We start from the raw sequence: 24867 nt of genomic DNA, 5'->3' as shown, positions 1-24867 counted from the left end.
TTTAATGCCCTCACTAGCTTGGTTCAGCCTCATTAGGAAGAGTAAATAAAACAGACCTCATTCCCACACACATACTCAAATCTACAAAGTCCCCGGAGGTGGGAGCAAAGTCAGTGTAACTCCTTAAGGTCATTTTCCAGCACGGTGTCCTGCAAAACTGGAGTGGCCAGGCACAGAAAGGCAGACTGGGAGGACTCCAGAGAGCCCCTTGATGGGTCCACTGTGATCCAAAGATGGGAACCGGCTTGGCTTGGGCTACACAGAGTACTAGCAGCAACATCGAATGAGAAGCCAATTCCGTGGCTGCAGAGGGCATGGGTCTACAGGAGTTAGTCTGAGAGTCTTCCAGACTCTACCTGTCACCTTCTGAATGCCAGGGCAGACATGAACCAAATCTCTCCTGGAAGCCTCCATGTGGTGGCTCACGCCTGAAATCCCAGCACTTTGGGAGGCTGAGGCTGGCGGATCACGAGGTCAGAAGATTGACACCATCCTGGCCAACATGGTGAAACCCCATCTCTACTAAAAATATACAAATTAGCTGGGCGTGGTGGTGCAGGCCTGTAATCCCAGCTACTCGGGAGTCTGAGGTACAAGAATCACTTGAATCCAGGAGGCGGAGGTTGCAGTGAGGCAAGATCACACCACTGCCCTCCAGCCTGGGCGACAGAGCGAGACTAAACTTGAGCTGTAATTCTAGGATGAGCAGTTTTGTTCCTTGTGAAAGAAACCTGAGATTATTGCTGAGCATTTGTCACCGGGCAGGCAGGGTTTCTTCACAGGAAGGACTGCCCCTCTTCCTCAGATGGGGAAACTGAGGCTTTGGGAAGTTGAGTTGCTCCACCAAGGTCACGACAGCACATGTGAGTATTTGAACCCCACTGTCTGATTCCATGACCCCTGCCTGGGCCCCGTGTGGTGTTGTCTCCTTTAGATGTTGCCCAGCAAGGACAGAAGCCTATTTTGGGAAGAACTGCTGAGGTCCCCTGAAACAGAAAAGGCAACCTCCTCCTGGCAGTTCTCTTTTCTTCCTTCTTCTCTATTTATTTGTGTGTGTGTGTGTGTGTGTGTGTGTGTGTGTGTGTGTGTGTCTGCAGGCGCACATGTGTGTGTGTGGTTTTTGGGTTTTTTGTTTCTTTGGTAAAGGATGGAGAGCTGCAGCACATCTATATTATATCCAGCCGTTGAGACAGATACAGGTATACACACTGCAGACTTATATGTATGCACAGGATCTGGAGAAACACACACATATATAACATATATGCAACTTTATCTGTAGATACTTAGACTAAGGAGAAAAGAGGACCCCGGATTCTCACAAAGACACAACAGAATGCTTTCAGTGCCACAATATCGCTGGTAAAATTCACAGGGATGCTGTCTGGCTCAGCAGCAGTGGGGAAAAAAATACACCTGGGCGTCTGCTTTCTACAGAAATGATCCCTGAACATCTCTCTTCCCTTGGCCTTTCCTCCTAGGAAGCAAGGACCACTGCCCATGTTCTCCAACAACTGACTGTCTCTTTGGGAATTAAAGTAACGACCGTAATAACAGCACTAGTGAATTCAGCCAGTGTACTTGTCCACTAATGACAACTCTCTGATACTGCCAATGGTTTTCTATTTCTCAGTCTTCTGGTGCAGGCAGGATTTCTCTCTCAAAGCCCAGACAACGCTATGGATGAAACAAGCAGCCTTCAAATGCCTCTGGTGAATGCTGCTGTCACTAAGGCAGCTCCTGCAGTGGTGGCTCCCACGTGTTTTGTGCTCCTGTCCCTAGAGAGTTGATGACACCAGGGATGTGGATGGTAGCCTGAGAGGACAGCACTCAGGAAGCCTGCTCACACAATCAGAGTTGCTTCTGTTACTGAGAGGCTTCCTTTGCTGTCCTAGGCCTGACATCTTTCTTCTTACCACGGATATTTTTCTCTCACAAACTAAGAGAGGGTTATATCCCCAAGGCAGGAGGACCAAGACCAAAAGGTGATGAAGTCGGAGCTGTCTTTCTAAGCTCTTCTCCCTTTCCTCCGTCATCTCTGTGGATGTATTTGATCTGTGATGAAGTGATTCTGATCAAGGTGTTAGCTGGGTAAAGTTTTCTTCCCCTGGAAATTATGGAATAATGGAAGCAAAGTAAAGCTAGAATGATGGAATTTCAGGCAGTGGGACATTTACAAAGAAGAGACATTTGCATCCCATGCAAATGGCTATCCACTTCAGTACTGTTGGATCACAGACCAACGGGGGAATGTGGTACTACTTTGGGGTCCTTAGAACCTCTGGCTGCCTTTTCCCTTATTCTCACTCCTTGGCTCTACCGTAGAGAAGTTAGATAGTCTGTAGGGTGAGGTGGAAAAGCCTAAGGTGGGAGGCTGCGGACAGAAAGCCTAGGGGAGGTGGTGGTGGTCCCACGTGAGGACACTCTGAAAGCAGCACCAAATATTTATTTGGGTTGGCCTTGGGAGTGAGAGGAAGGCTAGGCCTGCACTCCTTTGGACCCCAGTAATTTTTCTCCAGCCTCTCACCTCTCCCAGGGCAGTGCTGCACATGTTCTTGGATTCCCCCAGAGCCCAGAGGATGGCAGTGTCAGGAAATACCGGATGTCTTTGCTGTCTATGACCTTTCTTTTGGACCTCATGGGACAGACTGTTACAAAAATGCTCCAGCCATTGTTTGCAGCCCAGTGTTTTAGGTTCCCTACCACTAGGGTGAAGATTCTCTGTGCTCCTGCATTTGCGGCCCAGAGACTGCTCCTCATAAGCATTAGAGCAGAGTGGCTATCACGTCCCTACTCCATTAGCATGGATAAACATTTGTGCTCACTCGTCATCTGTCAGCATCTCTCTGTTCCCCACTCCCTTTTCATTTTGCCATCTTTACTCTAAGGCACAAGGCATGAGTCATCCATTCTTACGGCACCTGCTGAGCAGTCTCATTTTTCTGACCACTCTGGTATGTGACATCACTTCCATTCTCTCTGCTTCTTACCAAGACTGCTCTCATATGAGAGATGTGGGCAAAACCCAATCACAGGGATAAGGAAGCAACATGGTCACAAAAAAAAAAAAAAAAAAAACAAAGAAAAATATCCCATGTAATCTGGGATATGCAGCTAGGGCACAGGACACATGTTGAGAGGTTAGGAGTATGGGCTGAGAAGCAGAACACTGGCCCACTTCCAGATTTGCCACTTACTAGCCATTGACCTTGGTCAAGGTATGTCACTTCTCATCGGCAAAATGGAAGTAATACCAAGCCACAGGGAGGTTATGCTGATTCAATCATATGATGATTGTAATGGGTCTAGCACTGTGACCGACCCATTGCAATGAATAAATGGTAGGTATTGTTATTACTTAAAAACTATTATCACTCTTAATACCACTTAGCATCTATTTGGCCCCCTAAGCTGTGCCAGAATCATCCCTATCAACACACATTCATTGAATGGCTGTTTTTCAGAATTCTGCTAGATACTCGGACTACAAGGAAACACAAGAAAACTCCCTGCCTTGGAAAGAGAAATGGGGGTATCCAGGGACAGTTGCCAGATGCCACAGGGGTCATGTGCACAGTAAGGAAGGGTGCTTCATTGAGGGGTGTGTGGTTGCAGAAGACTTCATGAAGGAAATTTGGTTTGAATGAAACCTTGAAAGACAGAAGAGGGAGAGGCATGTTAGATGGGGTTGCCAGAGGTGAGAAGCGGCATGATATGAATAAGAAATAGGGAATTCATCTGCTTGACCATATGGGAGGACTCCTGAAGGATAATGGGGAGTGGATTCAGGGAGGCTGCCAAGGGCTTAAGGATGTTCACTGTCCAGGCTTCACAAAGCCAAGCTCTTTAAAAGGGGACTGAAGGGCACAGGGTGGTTTAGGACGGAAGACTCTCAGAGGCATGCATGAAGGGCTGGTGAGTGGGCGGCTGTAGGCAGGGAGCTGGCTGAAAGACTCCTGCACTTGAGCCAGCCCCGGAAGACGTGGTGAAAGAGGGAAGAGAAAGGAGGTCTAGGGTGGGGCATAGGCCAAATACGCCCCTTCCCCCGGAGAAGCACAACACAGAACTGTAAGCACAGTATTGCTTCACTGACCACGGAGATTACACAACTGGAGCAGATGTGACTCGCTGAGCACCATGTTCGCACAGAGACTGCCCTGCCCCACCTACTGCTGACTCTGTTGCTTGATCTGTGGTGAAAGTTGCCTTGACTACTTGTCTGGGTCAGTGTGACCAACAATGCGTCTGCAGTCCCAGCAGCTGCCAGAGATGCTCACTACTGAGGTGACATGTTACATATTAACTAACAAAGCCATTTAACTAGCCGCGCTACTTGGGTTCCTCTGGCTTGGATGACATGCGTGCGACCACGCTCCCTTGCTTGGTCTCTTGGCATGCTTCAGGCTCTATGATGTATCCCTACAGCATGCACGGAAGGAATTTTTCCCCACCACACCAGGCCTGCCGCGATGATTCCTGGCCAGTCTCCCTGCCCCTCATTCTCCGTTGCCCCAGCTGGCCCTTCCGAGTCACCTCAGGGCCTTTCTGGCTGCCTGCCTAGCTTCTGCCCAGGGTATTTGAGTCTTTCGTGCTTTGACTCCAATCTACATTTCCAGCTCCATCTTCCTCAGCAGCGCCCTCTTTAGGGCTCCCCAGGCATAACTATGCCTGTGCCTCACGCTATGGGCCACACTCTTCCTTCTGCCAGGACCCAACACCACCACCATTTCTTGTGGCTGACTCCTGCTCATCTTTAAGATGGAGCTCACATACATCCTCCCTGAAACTCTCCCCTTTTATGCCAGGCAAAAAGCACTTCCTTCGTCCTAAATTATGAATATATACTCTTCATTAATATATTACCAATTGATATTTCATTTTAAATGATATGCCTATCTCCTATGTGGATGATAAACACCCCTCATGTCTGGTCAGGATTGTGGCTTGTCTTCCTTTGAATAATTAGCACCTGACAGTGGCTGGTGCGTATTATTAGAAAGTTAATAAATGATTAAATTAATATATTAGCACAAAAGAAGACTTGCTATTAAAGTTATTACAAGAGTTCCCTGTCACCTCAAGGAGAAATGATAAATTATAATATAGCATAAGCATTGGCAGAAGCTGGAAACTGCTGTTATCTATTAGTCACTCATCAAACACTATTGTCTTCTATGTTCAGGCACTATTTTAAGCTGTGGTAGGGATATAAATAAAAAGGATACCTGTATTATATGGTTTGGAAAACGATGTACATACATATGAAAAATAATAAGCCAAAGCAAGCTATTCTAAAAGTCAAATTGTGGAAGGCTCTAGACCAGGGGTGCCCAATCTTTTGACTTCCCTGGGCCACACACTGGAAGGAGAAGAATTGTCTTAGGCCACACATAAAATACAGTAACACTAATGATAGCTGATGAGCTAAAAATAAATGCAAAAAACCTCATAATGTTTTGAGAAAGTTTGTGAATTCGTGTTGACCACATTCAAAGCCATCCTGGGCCACACGTGGCCAGGGACCCGTGGGTTAGACAAGCTTGCTGTAGGTGTTAGAGACATTCATGGAGTCAAAGGGCTGGAAGATATTATAGCAACACCAATTAAGCATACTAGACATTCAGTTTATTCCACTACCTGCATCATGTCCCAGTCAGATGAGAATTGCTCATATGTAGAAAAGCTTATTGTGAATGGGCAAGAAGGCATTTAATATCTACCAGGAAAAACTTGCTCATATCTATTCTAGCACACCCATGCTACAGTTTGAGCCCATTTCTTTCACTTTTGGTCTTCGGAGAAGATTGAAAAGTGTTACCATTTCCTTGCCAGAAGTTACCTTTTGCCTTCTGCTTACTTCCCTCTCCAGCCCTCAAGCCTGAAGTGCACCCACCAGGGCCTCAGATTTTACAAGATCCCCCATGAACAACCAAATAATACACAGAAGTGTTTGTGCATGGGCATATATCAAGGAAGGTATAAATGAGCTGCAGAGGGAAATGGAATTTCCTGGGTTGCCAAGGGGCTTTTAAAACTCATAAATACACCTGAAAATAAAAGAAAGGAAGCAATTATGGAAAGCTCTCTGGCATGCCCCTTTAACCAGGCATGCAGGCTCCCACCAGCACTCCAGTGTGGGCCTGGTGCTGCAGGGCATGGGAGAAAGGCAGGAAGAGACACGACAGCCGCATCCCCACTTGGATCTTCACCCACAGGCTGCCCACTCAGGGAAGACTGGCTGAGAACTAGAAGCTCCCCAGGCCACCTAAAGCAGGAAGCTTAGCTTAGACAGACTCAGTCTCTCCTCTATCCACTCTCTTCACCAACCTCTACACATCCTCTCGATCCCTCTAGCCCACCTGCCAGTGCCGGCACAGTATTCAGTAAATGTTTGTTGATCGACTACATGAAGCTGTAGAGAGGTTTGATAAGTTGACCAAGGACATACAGCTGGTAAGTCCTGGAGGTTTCAAATGTGGGCTGTCTGATTCCTGAAACAGTGCTCCTGCCCTCTGTGCTGCCAATGTGAAAGGGCTGAAAAATGGTACTCAACTGTATCCTTCTCCAAATACCTTAGAATATCAACAAACGTGCTCTCTCTGTACAAAAAGGGACACAATAAACGTGCATGGAATTTAACCATCACCTTGGAGGCCAGAAACTGTGGCTAACTAAACATATGCATGCTTCCTTTTCTGATATTCCACAAGAGGAAGAACCTGTCTGATAGGACGCATCACTTGCTTTACTCACTATTGTACACTGACTTAGCATAAGCTTGTCTTGTCTACTGAATTCTCATCTTCTTAAGGACAAGGTCATGTTGTATGTCTCTTTGCCTCCCCAGGAACCAGCACAAGTCCTGGCACTTAGTAGTGCTTAATGGATGTCTGTCAATCGACTCCACGCTATTTCCAATCCTAGTGATGCCCTCCTCCTGGTCTCCCTGACAGTTAAGCTCAGAGCAGCCTGAGACCTGAGCAGATCATTAAGCCCAACACAACAGTGGGAAACTTAAACCCTTTCCTGCCTTCTCAGTTGGAAAAATGCTTCCAAACAAAATCTCAGAATGAAATGTGGAGTGGCTCCCGAATGAGGATCTCTTTCTTCTTCCAGCTGTTGGAGGATTTCTGGAAAAGTTCTTCCTGCATGTGAATCACTCTTCCCACATAGTAAACAGAGGTGACATTCATGACAAAAGGACCGATTCCAGTGGGCTGGTTATGTTCACCTTTCTTGCTTCTTGGGAGGGACAAACAGCAAATAGAAAACAGCCTGAATGTTCTACCCAAAACAGATACTTCCAAATGCTGCCATTTGCAAGTTGCCTCCAGATCTGCTCTGCCACAGCCAAAGCCCGTGCCCTCCGCTGCAGGGCACTTCTGTGACGAGTTCAATGAAACCATATTTATGCTGAACACAAGACCGAACAAAAGCTCTAGACTCTAACATCTTATTTACAAACATCTCAATTTGAAGTAATCAAAACAGTTGCCAAACTACTAGTTACCTTCCTTTCCTCCCCTCCTCTCCTGGTGTCCTGCTCACCAAGGAGCAGTCCAGAAAGAGAGTGTGTAGTTCTCAGAAACCACCAGTAGGTCGTGCAGGCAAATTCTGCTGCAGAGTAGGCCTTTGAGAAGTCAGGGGCCCTTGGGGAAATATCCATCTGGGTTCCATTTTGATTGTTTTGGCTGGCATTTGAGATTCTAAGGCCCCCTCATTAAAAAACTGTTCCATTTCCAAATAACTTTTCTGGCTTAAAAGGAAGGCCCTTTGTTGTGTTGTAATAAGGGTTACCATTTAAGTACCTCCCAGGTGCCAGACACACTAGTAGGAGCTTTACATACTTTCAATCCAGGCAACAACCCTATGATGTATTCACAATCACCTCACATTACAAAGGAGCTAGGACTCAGCAAGTTCTAGTGCCCTGCCCACAGAGCTGGAATTGGTAGAGCTGGCGATTTGAATCCAGTCTACATGGCTCCAACATCTGTGCTGTAACCACCCCCGCAATTTCACCTTGAAGCCTGCTAATGCAGACAATACATTTGAGGAAGCCAAGGAAGTGCTATCTCAGAGCAGTCAGGACAGCATCCCTAGGTCCCCAAGATCCTGAAATGAGTGCTGAGGATACCGGGAACTCGATTCTTGGAACACATCTCAGATCCCTGGGAGACCTACCTCCTCTCCAGAGGTTACCATTCCATGCTAGTAGGAGTCCCTGATTCCTTTTCTCATCTCTGAGACACTGAGTGGAGCAGCTCTGAGGGCAGCAGGAGAGATTCTGGGTGCAGCAGCCCTGGGTGTATTTCCCTAATAAAGCCAGGCGCAAGCTCCTTGGCTCACTGTCCATGCAGAGTACAATGAATCATATTCCTACTGCCACCTTCCCACCCAGCCTCGTGGTCATCTTTCAGAGTCTGCATGGTTAGGAAAGGAAATGCTTTGACATAGATCATTTCTTTCTCCCAAAGAGGGCATTTTCTCTGCCCCCAACCAGCATTTTTATACATATCCTCCAACACATCTGCTCCAAGGTTTCTGCTGTGGGACCGCTACCCTGCAGGGCTGCCCAGAAGGAGTCAACACCAGCAGCTCTGAAAACACGCCCCTGCTCAGCTGAGCCCAGGGAGGCCCAGAGGACAGTGTCCCAGCATTGCCACCTTCCTGATGCCCTTTGTCATACCCTGCCCCAATCCCCAATTTCCCTGACATCTGCAAAGCAAGGCAATTGCTGGCCAGGAGGCTCTCTCTGATGCTGGCTCTCCACCTGTCCACGCTTACCACTGTGAACTGCAGCTCTGCTGGGCCAATTAAAACATTAAATCTTCAGAGTGAGGGCAGATGGCCATAAGTGTCCAGGAACTTACCCGGAATCAGCTTCATTTTTCCAAAGGTGAGGTAAAGTCAGAGAAATACTAATCTGGGAGTCAGGAAAGCAGATTTCCATCCAAGCTTTATTGCTAACTAGCTGTGCAGTTTTGGACAAGTTTCTTAACTTCTCTCCTTCTGCATCTTCATGTTTAAAGCAGCAGAATTAGGCTAGCTGATGCTCCAAGTGCAAATATTCAGTGATTCTATGTGACTTGACACAAATTTCCTCTTATCAGAAGAGTAACTTGAGCTAAGTGAATGTGAACATGAAAATGGCAAGACAGGAAAGCTGTTCTGACCACTTAGGATCCTAAAAAGTCACTTAAGAACTAGGGGTCCCCAGTGTGCACCTATCAGCACCTTGGACTGTTGCCCATATGGCATTGATATGCTGATCACGTAATGCCTTGTTTAACCCATGTTCTCCAGCGGCATACACATCTCGGTGAGGGCACTGTGCCTTTATGTCACCCACCGCTGTATCCTCAGTCCCTAGTACCATCAGCACATTGTGGGCACTCAATAAATATTTGTTGCATGAATGAATTTCCACTGTACAAATCTGATTTCCTGACTATACCAGAAGCCAGGCAGCAAGCACACATTTAATAGACCCTGTAGCTCTTCTCTATCCCTTTCCTGTAGATTTCCATAGGAAAATAGGCTTCTGATGGTTCTAACAGTGAGCTTGGTCCAGCAGGGTTGCCTCTGGAGGTGGCTAGTTTCCCTCCTCCATCTACTCCCTCCCCAGGCAGTGGAGCAAATTCAGGATGATTATTGGGCATAGTGCCTCAACAGCCACATCCACTCAAAGACACACGATTTGCTGCCAGGCCATGGGCTCTTCTTTCCCACCTGCTCCTTTTTTGCACATGCTTTGACTCTCACACCCTCCCTCTGTACTGTCTGCACCCCCTGACACAGCAGGAGAGGAGACCCAGCATTTCTTAGGAAGCTTTGGCTCCTGCTGGCTCTGCTAACACTTGGGGGCATATCTTCCCCATATGGGATGCATTTGGTGCATAATTAATCAAAGGCATCTGATTTCAATGAAGCCCTAGTTCTTCCAGCCTGGTCCAGAGTGTACGAGAGAACCCTCTTAACCAGACCAGCAGCCTGATGGCTTGGCATTTCTGTATCTTTACAGGCAAGCTGAATTGGAGAACAGACTTTTAATTAAAATTTGCCTTCCTATACATGTGTTGCCCCACCATTTACACTGTAATTTTCAGGTCACACATGCATATTAGTGCTACCTTTTAGCTGCTAGCAGTGGCAGCTCTACTGATGAAGGCTATACTCAAGGATCTGTGGACGAGGGCTGCCAGAGCCACTGGGTAGTTGGCACCCTGCAGCAGGGTGATTAATCTGTATATTCTTCCTCATAGCTGTTGTAGATACAAGCATGGGGCATTGGGTGGTCCTGAGGGAAAACAGACAGAAGGGAGTCACAGACCAACCAAGGACACACAATAGGAAATGCAAGGGCACCTTCTAAGCCCTGCAGCCAAACCGGGTGGAAAGGGCCACTCCTGAAGACCTTGGAAAAACAGACCCCATCAAGGAACACAAACCCAGGAATGGACAAGCTGACTCAGAAGGAAAATGGAGTTGGAAACACCTTTGATGGGGAGAGGCAGAAAAGCACTTTTGGGGTACAGTCAACCTATTTCAGGGCAACTGACAATGCTTTCCAGGTTGCCAGGGACAGCTGGTGGATTGGTTGCTGAACTGTCCAGGAAGGCAGAATCTGCACGGGAGCCTCAAGCTCCAGAGCAAAGTAAACAGGCCATCATCATGTGCTTAGCAAGAAATCCTCTCTCCTCAGAGAGAAGCTGGCTGGAGAGGGAAGCTGGGTAGGGTAAACAGCAGGCTCTCACACTTACTGCACGTTCATGCTCAAGGAGGAGGGGCTATGGTGTGGGGAGGAAGCTTTAACTGTGCTTCTCCAAAGGACAAGGAAGAGGACAGCAACTGTGTGTCCTTGGGCAGGGCTCGGTCACCTAGGGTGGTTCAGTCATCAGTGGAATTCTTGAGGGTCTTCACTGTAACTCAGTGCCTACCACACAATCTGACCAATGAATAGTTATCAGATGATGCAAAAAAAAAAAAAAAATCAATGATCAGAAATCGTTTTCAGCCAGAGCTATACATTAAAACCACCTGGAGAATGTGAAACAATTCAGATGCCCAGGTCACATCTGCAGAGATTCTGATTCCTGTGTTCATAATCATGATTTCCAAAGTGTGGTCCCAGGCCCAGCAGCAGCAAGTCACCTGAGAGCTTGTTAGAAATGCAAATTGTCAAGCTCCATCCTGGAGCCATTGAGACTTGGGAGGTGGAGTCCAGGAACCTGTTTTAACAAATCTTCCAGTTGATTGTGATGGCCACTGAAGTTTGAAACAAAGGGCCTGGAGTAGACTGTAGGATCCTAGCATTGTTTTTGTTAAAAGATCCCAGGTGATTCTTATGTGTGGCCAGGGATGAGAATTACTAACTTAATGAATCACAAGAGCACTCCCAATGGGACACGGCCCGCTTTACCCAGAATCACAGAATTGGAGAGAGCTTCTCATCAGCCAACCCTACATCGAGACCACGCTGGCTGAAACTGCTCTTCAGGCACTGAACCTCCACTGACCAACCTCCTAAATAGCCACTGAACTAATGAACAGCCACGTTCATTCTCATTCCCTGGCTTCTCTGGGACTGCACCATGTGCAGTACTGCCTCAAGGGACATCGAATGCTTATCCAGTGACACTCCATGAGGCAGGAGTTGGGATCACAACCAAGATGAGCAGGAATGACTCAATGCTTGCTGGATCCTGTCCCTCAGGGAAGCCAGGTGAGAAGGGTATCCATTCCCAGGAACCCGTCCTCTACAACACGCCTTGGGAAGAAGGGAGAGAAGGGGTTAAAGTATCAGGAGACCATGAAGGAAGAAAAGCCAAAATTTGAGAAACCCAGAAGGGGTCCTAATGGTAAAGAGCCCTCTGTCAGCTGGGGGGGCAGGCCCCTGTGGGACCTCTCACATCTGGGCCAGAGGCCCCCACTGTGTCAGGGTAATTGGGACCAGTCAGCCAGACAAGGCACACAGCTTCCAAATTTCTTGCATGCCCCCCCATACCCCTCACTTTAGATTTTGTCTCCAGAAAACAAAAATTTTAATCTGCTTAAAATTCCTCCGGGGTTCCAATGTGCTTGGGGCAGACAAGTAAGGCAGGGCCACTACCAACTTCAGTCCTGACGTACATTCTTTTGGGACAGTGAAGAAATCTTTTCCCCTGTTATGAGCATCGCTCAGTAAGAAAAAACATAACAAAGTTGTAAGCGTGAGTCCCCAGCCCACACTTCCTGCTCTCCAGAGGAGGGCTACTCACGGCAGCCTGAGCCCAGGTCCCATCACTGTCTCTTGTCTACTTCCACTGGCCAGAGAGCTCTCGGGGCAGGGGCTGCACCTTCTCGACTCCACATCCCCAGCCCTGTATCTGGCACACAGTCCACACTTGATCAACAGGAGCTAATGAATGAACCTCACAAACCTGTTCTTCAGCCACTCAGAGGACCCTTGAAGCCAGAACTACTGCAAAGCAGCTAGGTGCTGGCCCATCAGGCCCCATTACCTGTGACATCTTTCCGCACGGTCCTTACCTGTAGATCCTGTAGTCACTGGCCCTTCCTATCTGGCTTCCTGCCTAAGGCATATTTTCATCAGCTTGTTCCACTTCCAAGTATTCTCTTCTAGGAATACTAGCCACTAAGACATCTTCTCAAATTCCTTATTAAAGAATAGGCCAGAGCCTAGGATAATCAAGGCCCTTGTTTCCTACTTCCTTTTAATGCAAACAACTAAACCTGTTTCCCAGGCCTCAGCAAGCTTTGACATTAACTCTAAACGGAAGGTCAAACAGGCCAGTCTTGTTTCAAAGCACTTTGCAAAGTAAAAGGACAAGTGAAAACAGAACGGCCAGGTATAAATGATGAGTATTTAGCTCTTGGTAACTCTGTTCAGCAGTCATCCATAATTCACAGGAGGCAACAGCCCTTTAAACAGCTGAGTGAAAAAAACAGGCGATGGGACTGGGGGACCTTCATTTTCTGTTAGAGTTCAGCCCCTGTGAAACATCCCTGGGCCTCAATCTCCCTGACTGTAAAATGAGGGCTGGCCTAAGGAATCTCTAAAAGGTGGCAATTTAAAATACTACAAAGCCTGAAGAGCAGTGCAGCTTAAAAATTCCTGTCTTCAGTGGAAAACGGCTGAACTTTGCCATCGATATGGTATTCCTTGCACGTATAAATTTCTAATAAAACACTCCCTTCCACTCTCCCAAAAAAGTCCCTGAGTAAGTATGCACCAGCCTCTCTTGAATGAGAACAAAAATTAGCAACAGGTTGAGAAAAAAAGAGTAGAAATACCGTCAGATAAGAACAAGGGTTTGGAGACCAGCCAATGGTGGAAGGGAGCGTCGGAACACAGAAAATAAGCCTCGGCTATGACTCTGCTTTGAGTAATTCCAGCTCTGCTCCACAGCAGAGGCCTCTAATGGAAGATCAACCCATTTAGGATGAGGAGGTGTGGAAGGAGAGTTTCAGAACAGAGCTCCTAAGTTCCAAACGCTGCTGAGTGGTGGCGGGCACAGGCTATGGGCAAGGAAGGATTACCTGTATTACCTGCGCCCTCCTCTCTGCCCTATCTCACCTTCACAAGTGTTCCAGCCAGTGGTATGTTGCTAAATGTTTAAACAACTGGCCTTTAGGGGAAGGGAAAGGAAAGCTCTGGTTGTACCATATGCCAGTTTTTGTGGTGTAAATATTCCCACAACTGCCCATTCCAAGCTATCAATGTGATGACACTGAATGCCGAGTATAGAGGGTTGAGGTCAGTCAGCTCTCATGAGCCCTTCCCACACGCTTGACCAAAGGAAGGGGAAATTCCTGCTAGGTAACACACAGGGATAGAATGGAGAGACACGGAGTGTTTCTACAGAGGGAGCAAGGTGTAAGTGACAGGCCACTGTCAACACTTAGTGGCCCATCCTTCCTCCCAGGGAGCAGGAGAGATACCAGGCATCTCTAGAAGCCAACCCAGGATCTGCAGAACGGCCCTACCCTGGGCCCTGCTCACTGAAGGGCAGCTCCCACCAGAGGGCAGGCTGGAGAAATGGAAGGATGCACATGGCCCTGGCCCGTTCTGTGGCTACCAGGAAGGCAACAGGGAGGAGGCTTCAGGCTCTAAGCAAAATGAAATTTGGGGATCACCGGTGGAACAGCAGGCATCGCTGTAGGCTCACATTGGAACGAGGCTGAACTGAAAGCCACCTGCCTGCAGCTCAGGGGCAGAACTATCTGGTCCAACTGCCACTCAGGAAACTGAAGCATGACCCCATAGAGTGCACAGGCCCAAATTATAGTAAGTTACAAAGAAATGATAATCATTTACATGTGTGCGTGTCTGCCATTGTATGCCTCACTTTCACAGACCTTTTTCTTTTTAATTCTGATCCTGGGAGGCAGACATAGCAGTCAGTTCTCTCCCTAAAGAGTTGACAGCATAGAGGCAGGCAGTGTGCCCGCCTGGAGGTCTGTTCTGCGCTGTGCCTGGGTTCTATTCTGCACCCTCCTCCCCCAATCCCTCACTGTCTCTTCCTTTCAGTGGCTCTTCTCATTCATTCCATCTTGGCAGCAGCCGCTTGTGTAACTGAAACCGCAAGAAACTTTGTTTGGCTTCTAATTCAGAAGAAATTCCAGTAACTCACTTCCCACTACCTAAAAAAAAAAAGAAAGAAAGAAAAAAAAAGAAATCCAGAGTTCTGCTCTAGAGAATTCAGTTTTTCCCATGGGTAAAATGTTCACAAAAGAATGCTCTCTCTCTCCCCAGCTTCTCCCACTCCCCCTCTGAAGCCCCAACATCTGAAAGACATTGGCCCCTCACTCACGCAGCCCGGCAGAATACCCAGCACTTCCCGAGGGATGGGGTTGAGCTAGGGGGGTGGTGGGTTCTTGTTTCATGGCTGGAGCCAAGCAAGTTAAGAGTTGTTGAAAGACATGCTTGGCTGATCTCTCTTCTCACCCGGGTATACTGCTGATTTTCATTCTCGGTGGACAAGGAAGCCAGGGTTGAGATCTCTGGGCATCCAGCTCCGGGGTCAAGGAAAAAGGCAAAGCCAAGGCCTCTTTACTCCTCCCCACTGGCCACATCTAATATCTGCTAACATCCTTGCAAACAGCTTCCTGCCTGCATGAATGAATAACAAACAGCTGCTGCTAACTCAGGAGGAAGGACTTTACTCTGCATGTCCCAGGCCCTTTCTAATTGAAAGTGGGGCCTAGGATTTGGACCAGAGGGCAGCATCCTCTGGGAGCTTGTTCCAAATGCATCATCCTGAATCCCCATTCTGGATCTCCTGAATTAGAACCTGCATTTTCACAAGAGTCCCTGGGCTAACTGTATACACATTAAAGTTTGAGAAGCACCGTCTTTAGACTGTGTCCCAATAAACATTTCAGTGTAATAGGCACACACTGGGTACCTGCTGTGTACCAGGCACTGTACTGGGTGCTGAGGTGATGAAATTCTGAAAGTGGAATCCCTGCTGCAGTGAGTATACAGGACAGACTGGCTCATGGCAATGAGGCCCCATCCCTGCAAGCTGGATGTGGATATAGAGTCCATGGTCTTCCCTCATGGAGGTGAAGGCTCTAATTTGTCCCAGCCCAACCTTGTGACTTCAGATGCTTCCATACCCTGCATTTTCAGTAGTATTCTGTGGCTGATGTTGGTTCACTACCCAAATTTTCTCCTGAAAAAGGTTAGATACTTTGTCAGCCTCCCTTGCAACCAGTTGTAACCAAGTGGCTGGATTGTGTCACTAAGAGTAAGAAGTAGCCTTGCACCTTGCTGCTCAAAATGCAGCCATACTGACATACTCTGGCCGCTTGATAAAAATGTGGAATTTCAGGCTCCACCCAAGATCTACTACATCCAAACCTGTATTTTAACAAGATCCCCAGGGGATCCTTGTGTAGATTAAATTCAAGAAGTACTATGCTGGGGACTTCTGGAAAAGCCTGTTTTATATAAAAAGGGGCCAGTGTTATTCACTTCACTCCTTCCTGGTTCTACCTGCCTTGAATGGGGGCATGATCCCTGGAGCCCAATTGACCATCTTGCAACCATGAGGAAATCAGCTTGAATATGAAAAGCGAACAGGCTTAGTATAAGCAAGTTGAAAGAGATAGCCTTGGTTCTCAGCGGCATCTTGAGCTGCTGAACCAATTCAGTCCTTAAGTACCCTGTTACTTGAAGTGGAGAACATTTCTAACTGACATGTACTCTCTCTTCTTCAAATGAGCACAGATCTTGAGCCAGCTGATCAAGCCTGAAGGCAGCTAAAGATTCTGGTGAGGCCTGCCACAGCCAGACTGCAGGTCTCACCTCCTTTACTCTGGCAGGAGATAGGTGAGCTGTACCCGACTGCTCATTCAATGGGCACAGCTGGCTCTGATCCCGTGAGCTGTGACGGAAGAAGTGGTCTTGGTGACCACCTCCTAAGGCCATCGTTTCAGGCAAAGCTTTCCAGGCCTACAGGGGAGCCTGGGTTTTCTTCCAGGTGTGTATTTGGAATTCAGTTTCCATAAAGCTGCTGTTCCTGCCTCACTCCTGTGAGAGGCTCCCTAGGCTTCCCTACCGAGAGGGAAATCCAGGCATTCAGCCCTGCCTGCCAAGAGTGCACTGGGACTGTCTGGTGCCTTTGGGCTCACAGAACTCGCCTTACTTTGGGTTTAGGAAAGAAGAAGAGGGAGGAAGCAGGAGAAACTGGATGTATCCTAACCCAGCCTCTAAAGTGTCAAGTCCTGCAAAGTCCCCCAAACTCCAGGAATGTCATCCCCGTATTCCCTCCCTGCAGAATCTCCAACCAGTAGTCTGGCTTTGGGAATGGAAGCTCTGGATTGGTTTTGAGATAATAATCATTATAAAATTAGGTAAATCCTCCCAGGTTCTTCTAAAGGAAGGAAAAGAGGGAGTGAGGGAGGGAAGAAGGCAGGCAAATTACATATGGCAAAAAAAGAGAAGATTCGTAAATTTGAACACGCAGTATAGGAATTATCCAAAATGAAAGACAGAGAAAAAAAAAGAATTAAATAAAATGAAAGTGCCAGTGACCTGTTTGACAATGTCAGGAAGCCTAATACATGTGTAATTAGACTTCTCACAGGAATGGGGAGAAGAAGCAAAAAGCACTGTATAAATAATAGCCAGAAATTTACCAATTTCAATTTAAAAAATATAAACCCACAGGTTCTAGAAGTTTAGTGAAGGCCACGCATTAGAAACATGAAAAAAATAATTAAACCAAGGCACATCATAATCAAATTGCTCAAAGCAGTGATCAAGAGAAAATGTTGGAAGTGGCCAGGGCATAAAGGGCCCAGTGGAACAGACAAGAGTAATAGCAAGTTTCTTGTTAGAAACAACGTAAGCAAGAAGGCAGTGGAATCGTAGCTTTACAGGCATGAAAGAAAAAACGATCACCTGAGAATTCCATACTAAGTAAAAATATCCTTCCAAAATAAAAGTGAAAAATAAGGACTTCTTTTCAGACACAAAAAAGCTAAAAGATTTTAATCCTAGCAGACTTGCACTATAAGACATGCTAAAGGGAGTCCTTTAGGCAGAAGGAAAATAATATGAGATGGAAGTGTGGATCTACATAAAGGAATGAAGGGTACCAGAAATGGTATTTACACAGTTAAGTATATATGATTTTCATTTAAAAGATCACTGGCTGCCTAAACAAAAGTAGTAACAATATATTGTGAAATGAAGAACAAATGTACAATTAGCATGTATGGCAGCAAGAGCATAAAGGCCGGGAAGGGAGAAATCTAAGTGTGCTGTTGTGAAATTCCTATACTATATATGAAGTGGTTTGGTAGCAACTGAAGACAAACTGTGATGATTCAGAATGTATACTATGAGCCCTACAGCAACTGTTAAAATTACAAAACCATGGATTGTAGCTAATAAGTCAACAGAAGAGATGAAACTGAATCCTTAAAAATACCCAGTTAATCCAAAAGGAGGCAGAAAGAGAGGGAAAGGGAGCAAAGGATACATGGAACTAACCGAAAACGACAGCAAGAGGTCAAACTTAAGCATAGCCATGTACCAAGAGCAAATTGCTTGACTATGCCAACTAAGTCAGGCTGAACAAAAGAGCAGGACCCAACAATCTGCTGCTTATGAGAAATCCACTTTAAATATAAAGAAACAAATAGGTTAAAAACAAAGGAATGGGAAAAGATATGCAGCTGTCCCTCTGTAACTGTACAAGATTGTTTCTAGGGCACCCCTCCTCGCGCCCTGCACATCCTCACATCCTCAGATGCTCACGTCCCTCACGTCAAATGGTATCATATTTGCCTATAACCTATGCACATGCCCCATATACTTGAAATCAGCTCTAGATTACTTATAATCCCTAAAACAATGTAAATGCTATATAAATAGTTGTTATACTGTATTTTTTTATTTGCATTATTTTTGTTGTATTTTTTATTTTTATTTTTGAATAGTTTCAATCTGCATATGCAGAACCCAAGAATACAAAGGTCCAACTATACAGTATGACACAGTCAAAAGGACACTGGAGTGTCTATATCAATATCAGGCAAAGTAAATTTCAGAGCAAAAGCTATCACTAGGGATTAAAAAGGGCTTTTTACAACAACAAAGGGGTCAAGTCTTCAAGGGCCACATTACAATCCTAAATGTTCACGCATCTATTAACAGAGTTTCAAAACAAATACATGAAGCAAACACTTTTCTTTGTAGAAACAGGCAAACTGATTTTAAAATTCCTATGAAAATGCAAAGGTCTAGAATAACCAAAACAACTCTGAAAAAGAACAAAGCTGACGGGGTAACCAGCACTATCGGATAACAAGACTTATTATTACGGAGCCATAGTAATCAAAGCAGTGTGGTATCAGTGTAAAAATAGACAAATGGATCAATGGAACTGAACAGATGGTCTAGAAATAGACCAACACATATATGGAAAATGACTTCCAACAAAGATGAGACAGAAAAGATAAGACACAGGCTGAGATAAAATATTTGCAAAGCACATATCTGATTTAAAAAAAAAAAAAAGCAAACTTGTAGCCAGACAGAATATATAAAGAAGCCTTATAATATAACAACATACAAATGACCCAAGTATAATATATGCAAAATATATGAGCATACACTTCCCAAAAAAGATACATGAATGGCCAATAACCACAGGAAAGATATTCAATATCGTTAGTCTTCAGGGAAATGTAAATTGAAAACACAATAAGATACCACTGCATACATATTATAATAACTAAAATTAAAATTAACAATATTGGCCACACCAGGTGTTGGTGAGGATGCAGAGGATACATGGCTGATGGGAGTACAAAATGGCACAACCACTTTGGTAAAGAGTTTGGCAACTTCAGCTTCCAGGCTGCCCCGATTCTCACCGTGCCCCGCCCTCCGTCACCCCAAAGCACTTTCACTGAATTTGTCCTTCCTATGTTTCAAGCATTTCCATAGCTCTCCAAATATTTCCTTAATCAAAAACTATCCTATTGGGAAAACTATTCTTTTATCAACCTAGTCTCTGCTCTCAATTACTCTGCTAAACACACCCATGCTAATTAAGGTGCAGAAGGTGTTAATGTTTACATCTATTCATCTGGCCTGGTAATAGAAGCCATAAACATTTCTCACTATACTCCATGGAGCTCTAAAGGTTCTAGTGAGATGCCTAAGGGAGCTCACTGGAGAATTGGGAGAAGCTGAACAGGTCCGCTCTGAAACATCCGTTCTTTCCCAGGCACTTGAACCAAAGCATCTCTGCTCTTTTCTGTTCTGTGTCAGGTGGTGTGGGAAGAAAGAGTTCTTTGGTAACAAGACGTTTGGTAATCCCTGACTTACTCCAGAGGTAATGCTAAAGGTGGAAATTCCAGGGAGGAAACGGCAGATTCCTCAAATCCCAACACATGGGCAGCTGTCTGCTCCAATCCTGAAACCAGCTCAGCCACTTTTGGACAGACGGCAACAGAGATTGGGGTTCATATCCCAGACCTGGTGCCAACCAACAGTAGTTCTTAAGCACATCCTTGCCTCTGTGCTAGGTTGCAGTTTTCTACTCTGAATCATGAAACACAGTCGGACCTCTGTACCCACGAATCCCATCAGCTTTGGGTAGAAAATATGAGGGAAAAAAAATCAATTAAAAAATACAAACTAAAAATAAAATATATATAAAACACATGAAATGGTGTAGTATGTGCATATAATCTACATACCTATAAGGACATGGGCATCCTTGGGCTTTGTATCTGAGAGGGGTCCCGGAATCTATCTCCCACAGATACCAAGGGATGACTTTAACTGGGCTCGATGACTTTCCATTTGGCTCTAAAACTCATGTTTTTTGAGTGCTCGTTGCAAACAGCTTTCTCCAGCCTGCTGCCGAATGTCTACCCCTGGAAGCACCGAGCCCTTCCCACTCTACAGTGCTGGCTCTATTCTCCCACCTAGGCTTCCATGCCTCAACGATGGCTTCCTGCTCATCCTGGCCCAACCACAAGAGAAAAGGCCACATGCAATTGAGACCAGCTATCTTCCCACAGAGATCGGGGAAAGATCCAGTGGTGCTGTGGGCTGAGAATGGTCAGGTCGCCTCTCTGCCATGACACAGGCTCCACAAGCAGGTGCAGATGGAGGTGGTGGGTCAAGGGTGGGGCTGCCTGGGGGCTGAGAGCTGGAGGACAGTGAATGGAGGCTGCATGTGGGATGGAGCAGGGGGCCTGGAGAGAGCTAGGTCACGTGCACAGAGCGATGCAGTACAGCTGACAGGCTCACTAGACAATCTGTGGGGGCACAATCCTTCCGGGAAGACACAGCCAGCAGGACTGTGCCCTGTGGGGTGATGGTGAGGAGTCGGGGTCCACAGACAGTCAGAGACACACAATCATGCCTCTCCCTTGCCCTTGCCACATAGAGCCTGACCTGAATGGGCAAAGGAGAGAAAGCTCACGTTTGCCAGGCTAACATTGCTGATGATTACTGCTAGCTAGCAGGACAATGATTACACACCAAACATACTGCAGCAACTAATTTTCAAGCAGATCAAAATAAATCAGAAAACAAAACCATTCTGACAGCAGAGAAATGTGGAAATGTGTTAAGAGGTAATTACAGTCCTTTCCCCCTTGTTTCACCCGCATCTCTCCCGCCACTGGTGCAGGCATGGAATCGCAGCTGTCACTGTCAAGAGGCCCATGTGCCTGAAGGCTTGTGCAGGGCAGGCCAGGCTGAGACTGCTGCCACTGTGCCCGGCTGCCAGGGACCAACATCTCCTGACAGGGACATTTGTCCATCCCTGACACTTAAAGACAGCATCTCATCCCAGCCAGGGCCCCATACCAGCCAGCCTGGCACTCCACGATCTCATGTTCCTTCAAACAAACCCCATCAGCCCTTGCTCTAGACTGCACGCTTGGACCATGCCGTGGAAAGAGCCCAGCTTCGGAATCAGACAGCCATAGGTATGAATTCCAGCTTCACTAATTCCGGCCTCCTAGTGACATGGCCTTGGGCAAAATACATGAATTCCAGGGGCCTCATTTTCCTCATGTACAAACAGGATACAGGGATGCCTCACTTCTGCAGGGGCTGTGTGAATTAGGAATCATGCATGTCAGGCACCCACGCCTTGGTTTGCTTTCTGAGGGGCTGCTATGCTCAACGTCACTGTCATTCTCTCTCGCAAGTCTCACCTGAGCGGTCACTAGCAGCTGAACACTTTTACTGCAACCCAGTGTCTTCTTGGGAACCTTCCTGGTTGTTGAAGTGTCTCAGGACGTCTCTTCATGGGGCAAAAGGAAAACGTTCCCTTTCCCAGATCATGCTTCCCTCTATTACCTGAAGGAAGCACTCCTAGCTGGGAAACATCAGCAGATACTCAGGGCTGAACGAATGAAGCACACAGTGAGTGAAATGAACACAGGCAGTGAGAACGACTCAGGAGTGCTCATATCCTCTGAGAGGACACCCGAGCCCCGCAGCACTTTCTGAGGTAACTGCTGGGCGTCCAGATTAGAAATGGGGCCCACAGGACAATGACTTGCTGCCATGGAGGAGGAGGCTGTGCAGATGAGGGCTCAAGGCTCTAGATCATCATCAAGCACCCACGTGTGACCTTATGCCACTCCTTCAATCCAGGGCCGTCTTTTAACACCAAAGCCAGGATAGCTGGACAGGATGCAGGTGAACAAGCCCAGCCTGCTGGAGGCTGCCAAGCATGGCCCATATGCCTTGCATGGACAGTCAGTCAACAGCTACCCATCAGGTGCTCCTCAGCTCAGGGATACAGCCTGCACACACGTGCTATCCAGGCATTTGCACTGAGGGAAACAGACAGCCTCCTTTACCCCCTCCCATTTTCTACCCTCAACCAAGCCTGGGGTTGGGGAGAGAAGGGTGACCCTCTCCCTTCCCTGCAGGAGCTCTCCCTATGGTGCCCTTTCAGATTTACAAGTGTCTTCTCTTAGCCCACAGGAAATTGTGCAAAGTTCCTTGAACACCCCTCCATCTGTCTGAGCTTTGTTTGCCAAGTTACTCTAAAAAGTCTAGATTCTTCTTCTGGTTTTACTCTGATTTGTTTCCCAGGAAAGGTCATACCCCTCTCCCCACTTCCAAAAGCAGCAGCATATCTCCATAGTGCTGGCCGCCCTGCTGGTCCTAACCAAGCATCCTGGAGGAGCTCCCAGCCCACGGTCAGAGCCAGCTCTGGGGGTCCAGTTTCTTCTCCACCAGCCCTATTCTCCCCACAATGATCCGTGCCTGGACCCTGGGCTCTCCACTTTGAGCTGTTGATACTTTTGGCCCTTTGCATTCTTGGTGATTCAAACTACAGACAGAACATACTCGAAAAAAAAATTTTAATAAAAATAATATGACAATAAAAATCATACAAGTAAATGAAAACAGTATACCAGAAGAATTATTTATGTAGCACTTACACTGTATTAGGGAGTATAAGTAACCTAAAGATGATTTTAGTACACAAGAGGATATGCATAGGTTATAGGCAAACACTTTGCATTTTATGTAAGGGATTTGAGCACCCAAGGATGTGTCCAGGGGGTTGGGGAGTCCTGGAACCAATCGCCTGTGGATACCAAGGGACAACTGTATTTAGATTGCAAAGGATACAAAAAGTCATCTGGGCAAATAACCTTTAAAAACTAGACCACAGGCCGGGCACGGTGGCTCACGACTATAATCCAAGCACTTTGGAGGCCAGGCAGGCGGATCACCTGAGGTCGGGAGTTCAAGACCAGTCTGACCAACATGGTGAAACCCCGTCTTTAAAAATAAAAATAAAAATAAATAAATAAATAAAAACTAGACTACAGCCAAGAAGCAAAGATATCACTGGGACCTTCTAACAGGGACAAAATTAAACTGTAATATGTAATACAAGCAGTTTCTTTTTAAGGGCCAACATCGGAGTCTTGTTTGCCTATAAACTGATTTCTTCTAGATGTGGACTTACTTTATTCTGCTCTTGGGCCTATGAACATGTGTCCCATAGAACAGATAAGCGTAATGTAGCACTAGTCATAGAGTAAAGTGTCCCTGTTTCAGGGAAAGAGCGAGTCACAGGTAGTGGCCACAGACCTTTCGCTGTCATTTCACAGCATCTGAAATGCAGAGGAAGCTCCATGTTGTAATACTGATGAGGTGAGAGGAACAAGAAAGCAAATCAACTGCCTTGGAGTGACTGCTTTCTACACAGCCAACCGTCAAACCCCCGTGATGCCAACCCTAGGAATAACTTCTAGGAAGTTCAGCCTTTCTTGTGTTCTTAAGAAATACAGCAAATATACAGGCAAATCCCCAAGTTTTCAGTTTTGGAATATCTGCTTTCTGGCTTCCCGCTCAAGCCGTTATCAGTAGAGAAAGCATCCTCCTTGGGAGGAGATGATGGATGATATGAGGCAGACACCAGCCAGGGAAGCAGGAGGAGGCAGGAGGCAGAGGACAGTGATCCACAGGCATGGGCAAGCCTTCAGGGCAGAACTGGAGCTGGAATCAAAGAATGGATAGGCATTGGACGGAAAGGTGAGGAAGCAGAGCATTTTAGGCAGGGCAAGGCAGAGGTGAAAACAGGTAGGAAAATGGGGCCCATAAACAGATTTCCCTGGTGAAGCAGATGGTTTGTGGCCAGGAATGGGCACGGTCAGACAGCAGATTGTAGACAGGATTGATTTGGCCTGCATCTCCAGACAAGCAACTCATTGAGGGTTAGTGAGCAAGGCAATAGCTTGATAGAAGAGATACTTGGGGGATGTTGGGGGATACTGGTCCTTTTGGTGGCCTCATGTATGTTCCATCTCTCCAGAGTCCTAGGAGGATGCTCTGCCCAGAAGAGTATGCTTCTTTAAATAAATAAGAGCAAACATTTGCATGGCACATGGCATGCATTAAGTACTATTCTCTGCACTTGACACACTTTAAAAAAAATGTTTTTTAGAGACAGAGTCTCATTCTCTCACCCAGGCTGGAGTGCAGTGGTGTGATCACAGCTCACTGAAGCCTCAAACTCCTGGGCCCAGGCAATCCTCCTGCCTTAGCCTCTCAAGAGGCTGGGACTACAGGCATGTACCACCATGCTCTGCTAATTTTTTTTTTTTTTTTTTTTTTGGTAGAGCTGGGGTTTCACACTATGTTTGCAAGGCTGATGTCAAACTCCTGGGCTCAAGCAATCATCCTGTCTCAGCCTCCCTAAGTGCTGGTGAGCCACAATGCCTGGCCTTGACACAATTTAAATTATTTAATCTTCATACCAATTCCCTACCATAGATACTATTTTCATCCCTATTTTATAGATTAGGGTATCGAGGAACTAAAATGTTAAATAACTTATACCCAGCTAG

The 24867-nt window shown here is 46.5% G+C and overlaps 1 protein-coding gene and 1 long non-coding RNA gene across 51 annotated transcripts in view; both read right to left on the bottom strand.

Annotated features, from left to right (window-relative positions):
• Positions 1 to 24867, bottom strand: part of CACNA1C (calcium voltage-gated channel subunit alpha1 C) — a 703883-nt gene that overhangs the window by 388593 nt on the left and 290423 nt on the right. The window lies entirely within an intron of this gene.
• LOC116534122 lies at positions 387 to 23255 on the bottom strand. The gene is made up of 3 exons (XR_004261596.1): positions 19313 to 23255; positions 19012 to 19015; positions 387 to 400 (listed from the first exon to the last, which is right to left on the bottom strand). It is a non-coding gene; the product is annotated as an uncharacterized LOC116534122 (long non-coding RNA).

Source organism: Sapajus apella, unplaced genomic scaffold (assembly GCF_009761245.1).
Source record: "Sapajus apella isolate SASKATOON/1434 unplaced genomic scaffold, GSC_monkey_1.0 scaffold86, whole genome shotgun sequence".
NCBI classification, from domain to species: Eukaryota; Metazoa; Chordata; class Mammalia; order Primates; family Cebidae; genus Sapajus; species Sapajus apella.
Note: the sequence above shows the minus strand (reverse complement) of the source record. Positions and strands in the feature narration are given on the sequence as shown.